This window comes from Leuciscus leuciscus (assembly GCF_965113295.1).
Source record: "Leuciscus leuciscus genome assembly, chromosome: 22".
Classification (NCBI taxonomy): domain Eukaryota; kingdom Metazoa; phylum Chordata; class Actinopteri; order Cypriniformes; family Leuciscidae; genus Leuciscus; species Leuciscus leuciscus.
Genome location: NC_138746.1, coordinates 11009356 through 11020102, shown reverse-complemented (window position 1 = coordinate 11020102; position 10747 = coordinate 11009356). Strand labels below are relative to the sequence as shown.

Below are 10747 nucleotides of genomic sequence, written 5' to 3'. Positions count from 1 at the left end.
TAAGATTGGTCGTTATTGTATGTATTTTCGTTCTTTCTCTTATAATTAAATCTGGCGCGTACAACCGCGCACGCCATTTATTTACTGCCGTAAGTGGGTTAATCAGCAGCTGCTTTTTTTCTTCCACGGAGGTATGGAGCGAGGGAAGAGAAAGGAGAGATTAGGGGCCTAATGCAATGTACAGGATAATATGCAATAGGATTTGCCTGGGCAAAATGAAATTTGTCGGCTGTAAGGAGGTTTGAGCAGTCATAAACGAGGAGTTTAGTCGGGTTCGAGTGTAAGATGACTGTGTGTGAGGGAGAAAGCGAACATGGAGATGGAGAACGGCGTGTATGACACTGGACTGAACACATGATGCATCTTTGAGAGGATTCCTGTTGGCAGTGCATTTTTATAAGCCTGTTTATCAGATAAAATCCAGTTGACTGCTCTTTTAAAATATGAAATGTATTTATTTCTGCATAGAATGTATAGATTATATCACAGTATGTTAATATAATTATTTAAAGCAGCAGTTCACCCAAAAATGCTAATTCTGCCATCATTTGTTTTGTTCCAAACCTGTATGATTTTCTTTCTTCCAAAGAACGCAAAAGAAGAAGCTTTAAAAAATGTTAATGCTGCTCATTCCCATCAAATTAAAGTGAATGGGGACCAGGAGCTGTTAAGCTCCCAAAAAACCCCCACAACAAAACACCAATGAAACCATATGATTATATGTGAAAACTTCTTAGTCTAAGTTTAATGGGTGGAGAGACTAAAATATAAGTTGTTGATCAATGGAAATCTTGCTTGACAGCTATGGTCACCTTTTGCTTTCATAGTGTTGAAAACAATGGCATAATTCTGCTAGAAACATCTCTTGTGTTCCTGAGAAGAAAGTAAGTCACATGAGTTTTAAAACACATGATGAGGGTGAGTTTGTGTAAATAAATAAATAAATATATATATATATATATATAAATTAGCAGAATGATTCTTTATGCTGAGCACTTCCTTTTTTAAACATCCCTCCCACCTTCACAGCTCTGTCTCATGAGGTCATTAGCGGGAATGTGGAGACTCACTCCCTTGATTTATGCTCTGTTGGCCTGAGGCGGAGACATCTGTAATTTTTAGGGCTTTGACATACCCACCCTGACAACAGCCAACTGACAAGTGTAGCACAAACTTGTCAGTTCTGCCTTAAGGCAATGAGCATGGTTTCAGCCCTCGCTGAAGGAAAAGCACTGCTCTGTTGTAAATGCCATCTTTAATACATCAGTCAAATTGTGATTGTTACATCACTAGGAAATGAAGTCTTAAAAGATTGCAGGCCAATGATTCCTTATGATTAAAATCTTTAAGGCTTTTAGAAATTACTGTAGTGCATGCTTATTGAATAAACTGAATAAAAAATAGTGTAAAATGTGTGTTTATGTATATGTGTATAGGGAAATAACCTACAACTCAAAAGTTTGGGGTCTGCAAGGATGCATTAAAGTTTATCAGAAGTGACAGTAAAGATAGGCTATTTACATTGTTACAAACAACTTATCATTTAAATACATGCTGTCCTTTTTAACTTGCTCATCAAGGGATAAAATCAAATATTAAGCAGCACCACTGTTTTCAACATTGATAATAATAAGAAATGTTTCCTGAGCAGCAAATCTGCCTATTAGAATGATTTCTGAAGGATCATGTGACACTGAAGACTGGAGTAATGATGCTGAAAATTCAGCTTTACCATCACAGGAATAAATTACATTTTTAAATATATTAAAAATAGAAAACAGTTATTTAAAATTGCAATAATATTTTACGATATCACTGTTTTACACTTCTTCTTCAGTAGGGGCTTTGTGTTCAGTATCTGAACATTCAATTTCACTTACATCTGTTATTTACCTATTATTTATCTATTTAAAAGTACTGTTCTGCACTCAGATGATCTGTAAAACATTACAAGATCTTGATGAAATTTTGATTTATGCATATTTCCATGTGTCTCAAACATCCTGTTTAAAACAAGTCCAAGGCTAAGCCACATCTCATCAGTCTAGCATTAGTCATCTTAGGCTTTTTGTCTTTAAGGAGAGCACATGTCATCACCTATAAGGTGCTAATTACACTCATCTTGCGGAAGGCTTCACACTGAATGTCTCATCTGCTGAAAGATAACATCTTTTCACTGCTCCGCCGTACATCACTGGACTGAAATTCACACTCATTTACAGAACGATTGGGTGCATACGCAAAGGCTTGTACAAAATATTTTTATTGTTACATTGCACAACAGCCTGAAGAATGTTTCCAACAGAGTTGTGAGGTTTGCCAGAGACATCTATAATTATTAGGTATGAAACACACTGTTAGCCAGATTTTGTCTTAAAGTGGTATGTGATGTTTAAAGTTAAAGCGAATACAAATGATCAACCCTTTAGTTTTCTACAGAATTGCACTCTTTTTGCAGATGGGGATCCTCCATCCATATATATAAATATATAGTTTCAGAGACTGGCACGTAAAAGAAGAAATTGTTGAATAAAGTCGTTATTTTTATGTGTTTTTTGCACACAAAAAGTATTCTTGTCGCTTCATAACATTAAGGTTGAACCACTTGAGTCACATTGACTATTTTAAAGATGTCTTTACCTTTCCTGGCCTTGAAAGTGGCAATTACGTTGCAGTCTGAGGGGTCAGAGAGCTCTCGGATTTCATCAAAAAATATCTTAATTTGTGTTCTGAAGATGAACGAAGGCCTTGCGGGTTTTGGAACGATATGTGGGTGAGTAAGTAATGACAGAATTTGTATTTTTTGGTGAACTAACCCTTCAAGTACAGTTACGAAGTAAAAATACTTTGTAACTGTCCACCACTGAAAACCGAGCAATGATTTGTGTGAGCAGAACCTACTCCACACTCCTCAGCCTTTTGAAAATAACCTGTACATCATTTATAGTAATCCCATGTCCTCCAGGAGTCTGGAAGGAACATGCATCTGCTGGGAAGCTAGTCTCGGGCCGCATACATAAACCATTTCACCATGAGGGAATGTTCCAGAGACCGGCTTTCAGAGAACATGACCGTCCTTCCGCTTAGAGGGGTTGCTTGACGGCTCGGTTCCCTATCAAAAGCATCTCAGTCTATTAATCTCTTTGAACATGGCACAAAGCCTTGAGCTGTGTGTTTGTTGCATTTAGGACAATCCGCTCTTCGAAGTCTTCGTGTAGCTTTGCATCTTGTGCAGCGTTTCTTTACTGCAGGCCAGGCTTGCACCCTGACCCGTGTTGATTTGTTGTGAAGCGCAGAGGAAAAACTCTTGATGCACATGTTGAAACACTTAAGGGGGGAAAATGCTTATTGTTAGGAAAAGAATAACAAAAAAAAGTCTGTGACATCCAATCCTATTAGATGCTTGAACGTGGCCACGATGCGTTAAAATCCAGGTTTATGCCATGAACATACAGGCATGGTAATCCCTCTTCACTAGAAACCTGCATCACTTGAGGAAAAGAACATGTAAACAGAAATACTACAAGTGGAACCTTGAGGATACAATCATAGCCGAGATTCCCTAGATAAGCGGTTTAGCATGTCGAACAGTGTGATTAACCAGACTTAGAAAGAAACGCCGATCCATTTGGGAGGAGAATAAAATTTAGCTTCAAAACAATTGAATGTTTTGTCGTGTGCGTGTGAGAGCACTGCTAGCACTCATTGGAAAAGAGGAGCTGTCTGAGGATGTTGACTTTTTCCTCCGCTGATTTAACGACCTGCTTAATTCCGCCGTATCCGCGGCCCTTGCAGATGTTTTGCAGTTTTAATTAGTGTAATCATCGCTCTCGAGAGAGGCCAGGAGGTCACTCAGCGGGCCTTGTTTGTCAAGATGCTCGGAATAATAACACAAAAGACGTGTCATTTATTCTGTCGCTGCGTTCATTAAATAATTATATGTGTCAAGACAAAAGATTCTTAATCAGTCAGGAGAAGAAAAAACAGACTCGTTACAGGGTCAAACGGGCCTCCATGCTCAAAAAAATTTGTTAGGCTGTTTTTTACTGTAGTGCCAGTAATTCAAAAGCATTAGATGGATGTTTTCTGAAATTATCTGCAAATTTTGGATGAAGCAGATAAAGCATTTAGTATCTGTGTCTGATGTAATAGGTTTGGATGGGTGGGTGTGTTTATGTAGTTTGCATTTAAATGTGAGAGTGAGTCCCCTGAATTCAGTTTGGTATCCAATATTCTGACCAAAGAAATATTACAGTGAGAAAAGACTTGTGTTCAGCAATTTTAACTATAAAGCACAGTTTATTAGCGGCTGTTTTTATGGGCAGACTGTGCGTCTGCAACCGTAGTATGACGCATGTATGAATATCTATATTTGCAGTAGCCTAGACATCAGATGGTTTTGTTAAACTAACACAATACAATAAGACAATAGGTGTCAGCTAACACGACATTAAAAAGTTACCATGGTATAAAAACCTGTAATATTGAGTTAAGACATACAAAAAACACAAACCAACACATTTTCATCTGTGAAATGTTATCACATTTCTTTGGGAATTTAAATCTCAGTGGTTTCACAACCAGAAGCTTCACAATGTTGTTGGATCATTGATTCTTATTGTGAGTGATGACACTACATGTGTCACTACCTGGTTGACACTACCTGAGTTAAGGTTGTAAAATGTGGTTTTCACTCACGTAAATTACTGAACTATGTGTGTACAGAACAGATTTAAGCACTAAAGAGTGAACAACAACCGAATTTAGCCTAAAAATACAGTACTGTGCAAAAGTCTTAGGCATGTTAATGCCCCCCCCCCACCACCTCACCACCACCCCACCACCCCCAAAAAAGGTTTTAAGTCAGTTATTTATATCTTTTGCTGTAGTGTGTCAGTAGGAAATATCAGTTTACATTTCCAAACATTCTTTTTGCCATTAATTGTAATAATCCAGTGAGATTTCTGTATGCACAAGGAATCTGACAACAGCCGGTATGATCTGATCTCACCATCATCGAGTCCGTCTGTGATTACATGAAGAAACAGAAAAAACGGACACAAACTAAATCCAGAAGAACTGCGGGAACGTCTCCAAGATGCTTGAAGAAACCTTCCTGCAAAGCTATAGTACTGTGAAAAGTACTGGCACTTGTGTTAAAATGCTGTAAAGTGAGAATGCTTTCAAAAATAAAATCACAAATTGAATTTATTTATGATTTAACTTCAGGTATTAACATGCCTAAGACTTTTGCACAGTACTGTATATAGTCAGTTCACCCCAAAATGAAAATTATCCCATAATTTACTCACCCTCAAGCTATCCTAGGTGTATATGACTTTCTTCTTCCAGCCGAACACATATCCTGGCTCTTCCAAGCTTTATAATGCCAGTGAATGGTACCTTGTTTTTTTTAAGCCCAAAAAAGCGCATCCATCCATCATTAAAGTAATCTATACGGCTCCTAGGGGTTAATAAAGCCCTTCTGAAGCCAAACGATGCGTTTTTGTAAGAAAAACATCCATAATTGTAATTATAACTTTATAAACTCTAATCGCTAGCTTCCGGTAACGTCCATCCGCACGTTCATGAGAGAGTTGAGTTCCGGCGTATGACTGCGCTTTTTTAAGCTTAAAAAAAATAAGGTAACATTCACTCCCATTATATACCTGGGAAGAGCCAGGATATTTTTAAATATAACTCCGATTGTGTTTGGCTGGAAGAAGAAAGTCTATATACCTAGGATGGCTTAAGGGTGAGTAAATTATGGGATAATTTAAATTTTTTGGTGAACTAACCCTTTAAGCTATGAATGAGAACGTTTATGTCTCTTCAGTAACTTTTACAGAAACTAACTCTCATTTTGTCATTTGTATCATGTACAATAAACTGCAATGTCAGTGGAGGCCAAATTATGAATGAATTATGAACATTTGTTACTTCAAATTTATTTTGGTAAAGACTTGATAAATTGCCATTTGAAAAAAAAGATGATGTTAATATATTTGAAAGTTTTTGTTAATATCTAGATTACTTTATGCTTTTTTAACGAGGACAAGAGGACAACCGTCTGATAAAAAAAAAAAAGTATAAATGCAATTTCTACATAATTAAACTAAGCTGTACTTTGGCTGGATATGGATATGGCAACATGTAAAACAGAACATTGTATTTTACTTAGAAAGCACTTATTATCGTCTAAAAATAACTCTTGAAACAAAATGGAAATGAACTTCCAATTAAAATTATGGTATCTTTAAATGAAATAAATGTTCCCTAGAACAAATATGCTGAATGCGCAGACATAATACTCTTTCATCATTAAAAAATAATGACATTGCGTGTCATCTGAATTAATTATTAATTCATCTTCATGAATATTGCATATTACTTTTTAGTGAAATGCGCACAAATGTAATGTAATCTGTGAAACTATAGCAAAATATGGCATTTCAGTGTTTTTTTAAAACACTAGCTGACCCGTAATTTCAAGATATAAGGTTTCATTTCAAGTTTGTTAAACTCCTCCTTTTGCACATTCATTTTGCACAGTTTTAAACACAAGAACGTGGTCTGTTGAGTGACCCTGTGAGAATGGCCATAGAGTCGCTCAATGGTCAAGACGCTGCTGTGTAAACACACCTGCAGTGAATGATTCACCTTCACCCTCAGGGCTCTGACACCACTGACCGAACTAGAGAAATGCCCCTGTCTTACAAATGGACACTAAGCGCTCGCAAAAGCCTTCAGGGGATCTGCCCAAATCATCTTAAGTGACGTAATTACCATTAACTTGATTTGTCTTTGTAGCCGGTATACTGCGAAGTGAACGCTGATGTGGAAGTCGAATGAAACCTTTTGCCTTTTTCGTTGGGGATTCGGTGTCTACATGGTAGACAAAAAGTATCCCTTTCCCCGGCTAATAATTACAAAAGTTAGCTTGATTAGAAATAACCATTAAGGGGCCTTGTTGTAATAGCATCTTGAAACACATTTTGGCTGAGCCTAATTCTGAAATAACATTCGATGATGAAAAAGATGCCATCAAACAGGTTTCAAGTCAAAAAAGACTTTTTTTTGCAGTAAAAGACTTGGCCAAACAAACTCGGACAGGCCGGTGCATATCAGCAAGTTCTAACGAATGTCTGAAAATTACACTTGGCAGCAAGCGAAACAGTTTAGCGTGCATGTATTATAATCAACTGGGTCATTAAATTTGTTGGAGTAGCTGTAAGTCTGTGGCGGTGTTGTGTAGCCGCGCTCCTCCGAGTTATGGCAGCGTCAGTGTTTTCATGTCGAGGGCTGAGCTTATACTTTCAGCGTAGACCTGATGAGTGCTGAACCAATTTGTCTCGGAACCCTTAGGAACTTTGCACAACTCTCTAAAGTAATTCCCTCACTTCTGGCTGCCTAAAACCTTGTCCCAGCACAAACAATAGCAATGCTTTGTAAAAGCCATTCTAAAACCTCTGCCAAGCATAATTTATCATTTGAATGACAATAGGCCACTTAACACAGCTTAAATTATTTCTTTGCACTATCAGCTACTTGACTGTATATGTGTTGTAACTGCACACTATCATTAACTGCAGAGTTTATGAGGTAGTCCCTTATCAAAGGCTTTGCACCACAAGTTTGGGTAGGAACTATGCTGAACTTTCTGTTTTCTCTCGGAGGTAGAAACCGAATAACACAAATCACATATTTCATGGTGTGAAAGAGCAGGTCCTGAGGGAGTGAGCTGTAGTTTAGTTGTTTGGAATATTTGCAATCATTTGTGCAACCTCGGATTGTTAATTCACAAGTCACAGTCATCATTTTAAATTAAAAGTCTTGCGGATATTAGTATGTGTATCTGTGAGTATTCAACCTGTTCGTTATATAAAAAAAGGTTAGTGATTTTAAAGGGATACTTCACCGTCTATCAAAATTGTTTAATTTTTGGGTGAAGTATCTGTGAAAATGTACAACCCTCATGTTGTTTGAAACTGCATAACTTCATTTGTTTTGTGTGAGTAATTTAGCCAAATGTCTGAACAGTGTTCATTTTTACACATTCATTTTAATTAATTTTACTCCGACTAAAATGGCATCTAATTTTAGATTTAGTTGACGAAAAACCAGATGTTGAAAATTTTTATATAATAGTTATTTACTTATGTATCAGCATTTAACAAAACATGTGAAAACCATGCATTATTCATTTCATCATAAAATAATACAAATGTTTTCATCAGTAATTTTGTTGCTCAGTTTAACACTAAGTCGCTTTTTCTATACAATGAAAGTGAATGGTGGCCGTGCTTCTGATTCCCATCCCCTTTCATGATTACTATTTATTTTATTTTATATAATAATAATATAATAATAATAATAATAATATATATATATATATATTATTATTATATTATTATATAAAATAAAATAAATAGTAATCATGAAAGGGGATGGGAATCAGAAGCACGGCCACCATTCACTTTCATATATATATTGGTAACTATAGTACACTGCCATTCAAAAGTTTGGGGTCAGTAAGTTTATATATATATATATATATATATATATATATATATATATATATATATATATATATAAATGAAATCAATACTTATTTAGCAGGGACACATTAAACTGATCAAAAGGGACAGTAAAGATATTTATGTCACAATAGATGTCTATTTCAAATAAATGTGGTTTCCACAATAATATTAAAGTACATTTTGTAATACATTGTAATAGAAAACAGTTATTGTTATAATATTTCACAATGTAACTGTTTTCACTGTATGTTTGATCATATAAATGCAGCAATGCATGGTGAGCATTAGACACTTCTTTCAAAAGCAATAACAAATCTTACCGATCTGTACTTTTGAACCTGTTGTTTTGATCAATATATTGAATCTGATAACTTAAAAACAGGTGCAGCCAATTTATTTCCCTCCAGATTAGTACATTTTAAAACATTTTTACAATATGTGTAGCTAAAATCAACATCCATGAATTACAAGTTTTGGCTTGGTGTGCTTAAACCAACTAAGTATTTCCAGCTTAGGAATTATTAAAAGTCCAATGACAGATGCACGGTCACAGAAACGGGCCTATTTCATTAGCTTTACTATAACTGATATAATGCATGCCTGCATTAATCCTTTTTGTCTGAGAGAAAAAAGTGGACTAAATGAAGTTCTCGGTTCTCTAAACTAAGCTTGTTCACAAACAAACTAGAAGGCTGAATGCTAAATATCTGACGTCATGAGGCTTAACAGCATTAGGCCTCTGTTGTGTGTGCAGGAACCAGTACCGGCGCTCTGCTCCGCGATTCTTTTGGAAAGCCCAGATTTAATTAGTGCATAAATCCCCTGAAAAATTCATGAATTTGCCTTGCCCCCTCGTTGCAAGTGACTCGGGCAATGGTGTGAGGCTTGCAGGTCGTCCCAATAAAGCAGGGTCACGCATGCAAACGCTCGCACACGCACACACGCATTCAAAGTAAGAAAGAGAAAAGAAACAACTGTTTATGTAAATAGGGGCTGTGTGTTTACTTGATGGAAGAATGGCAGGGCCCTGGTCCCCCCGTTCAGCTTAGCGAGTCCCAGCCAAAGGGGACCTCTCACCAGCAACTCCAGTCTTATTAAACTGATTACCAACTCCAACTAATTAATCAGAAACGAGGAGGGAGCAGTGTGCGTCGCTCCCAGAATACCCCCTTTCTCTCTTTCTCTCCGTCTCCTGGTCCAAACCCCCCTCCTCCACTTTTCTCTCTTCTCTTTCCTCGGCTGTGATTGAAGTAGGGGAACGGTTATTTTTCATGCATCATCAGAACTGGTGGGATGGGAGGACGAGTAGTAATTACCTTACACAAACAAGGCCGAGATTGCCTGTGAAGCCACCTCTTTATTTTAGCTGGTGAGGAGAGAAGCGGGTGGAGGGGAGGGGAGGGAAGGGAAGGGGGGGAGGGTCGCATAATGACTTCAAAACAGAAGTACAAGTGTGCCTCTTCAAGAGGATGTCGATTCTTTTATTTGAAAACACGTTTCCTTAACGCATCAAGCGACCGAGAACTTTCAGGATGAATTAAAGGGATGGTTCACCCGAGCAAATGAAGATTCTGTCATCATTTGCTCAAATGGATATGACTTTGTTTTTCGGTTGTTGATGTATTCTGTTGTTTTCCATGCAATTGCAATGAATAGGAACTGGAGCTTTCAGATTTAAATAAAGGTGCAAAAGCACCTTAAAATATATATAAAATATAGAAATAAAAGTAGCCCATAAGTCTACTGAAGTCATTTGATAGCATTGTTTACGATACAGACCAACATTTACATTGTCCTTCAGTGAAAATCACTAAAAGTCCAGTAGAGAAGGAGCAGTGTCCAATTGGTGAACAAATCTTCTTCTTCTTTTTTTTTTTATCAGATCAGAATCGGTTGAACTGGTTCACAAACTAGTTTGAATGATTTGTTCACAAATTGTACTTTGGTTTGGTTCTCGAGTTTCCTACTGGTTCATTGTTTCATTCCCAGAGGATAACTTTTATTATGAGTGAATAATCTTCATCAAAAAACCTTGTTAGTGCATCTTGCAGGGGTGGGGGTGGGGGGGTTATATTTTCTTTAAACTCTTTAGCTTCTTTAGCCTGTTTGCGAAGATGCTTGCAGGACACTTGTCACACTTTTTTTATTTTGCCTTTTTTTCCTATCAAATATTTTAGTAATTGTCATGAATTACTGTAGGTATCAAA

The 10747-nt window shown here is 36.9% G+C and overlaps 1 long non-coding RNA gene across 1 annotated transcript in view; it reads left to right on the top strand.

Moving 5' to 3' along the window:
• The window catches only part of LOC309486745, a 387401-nt gene that overhangs the window by 316418 nt on the left and 60236 nt on the right, over nt 1–10747 (top strand). The window lies entirely within an intron of this gene.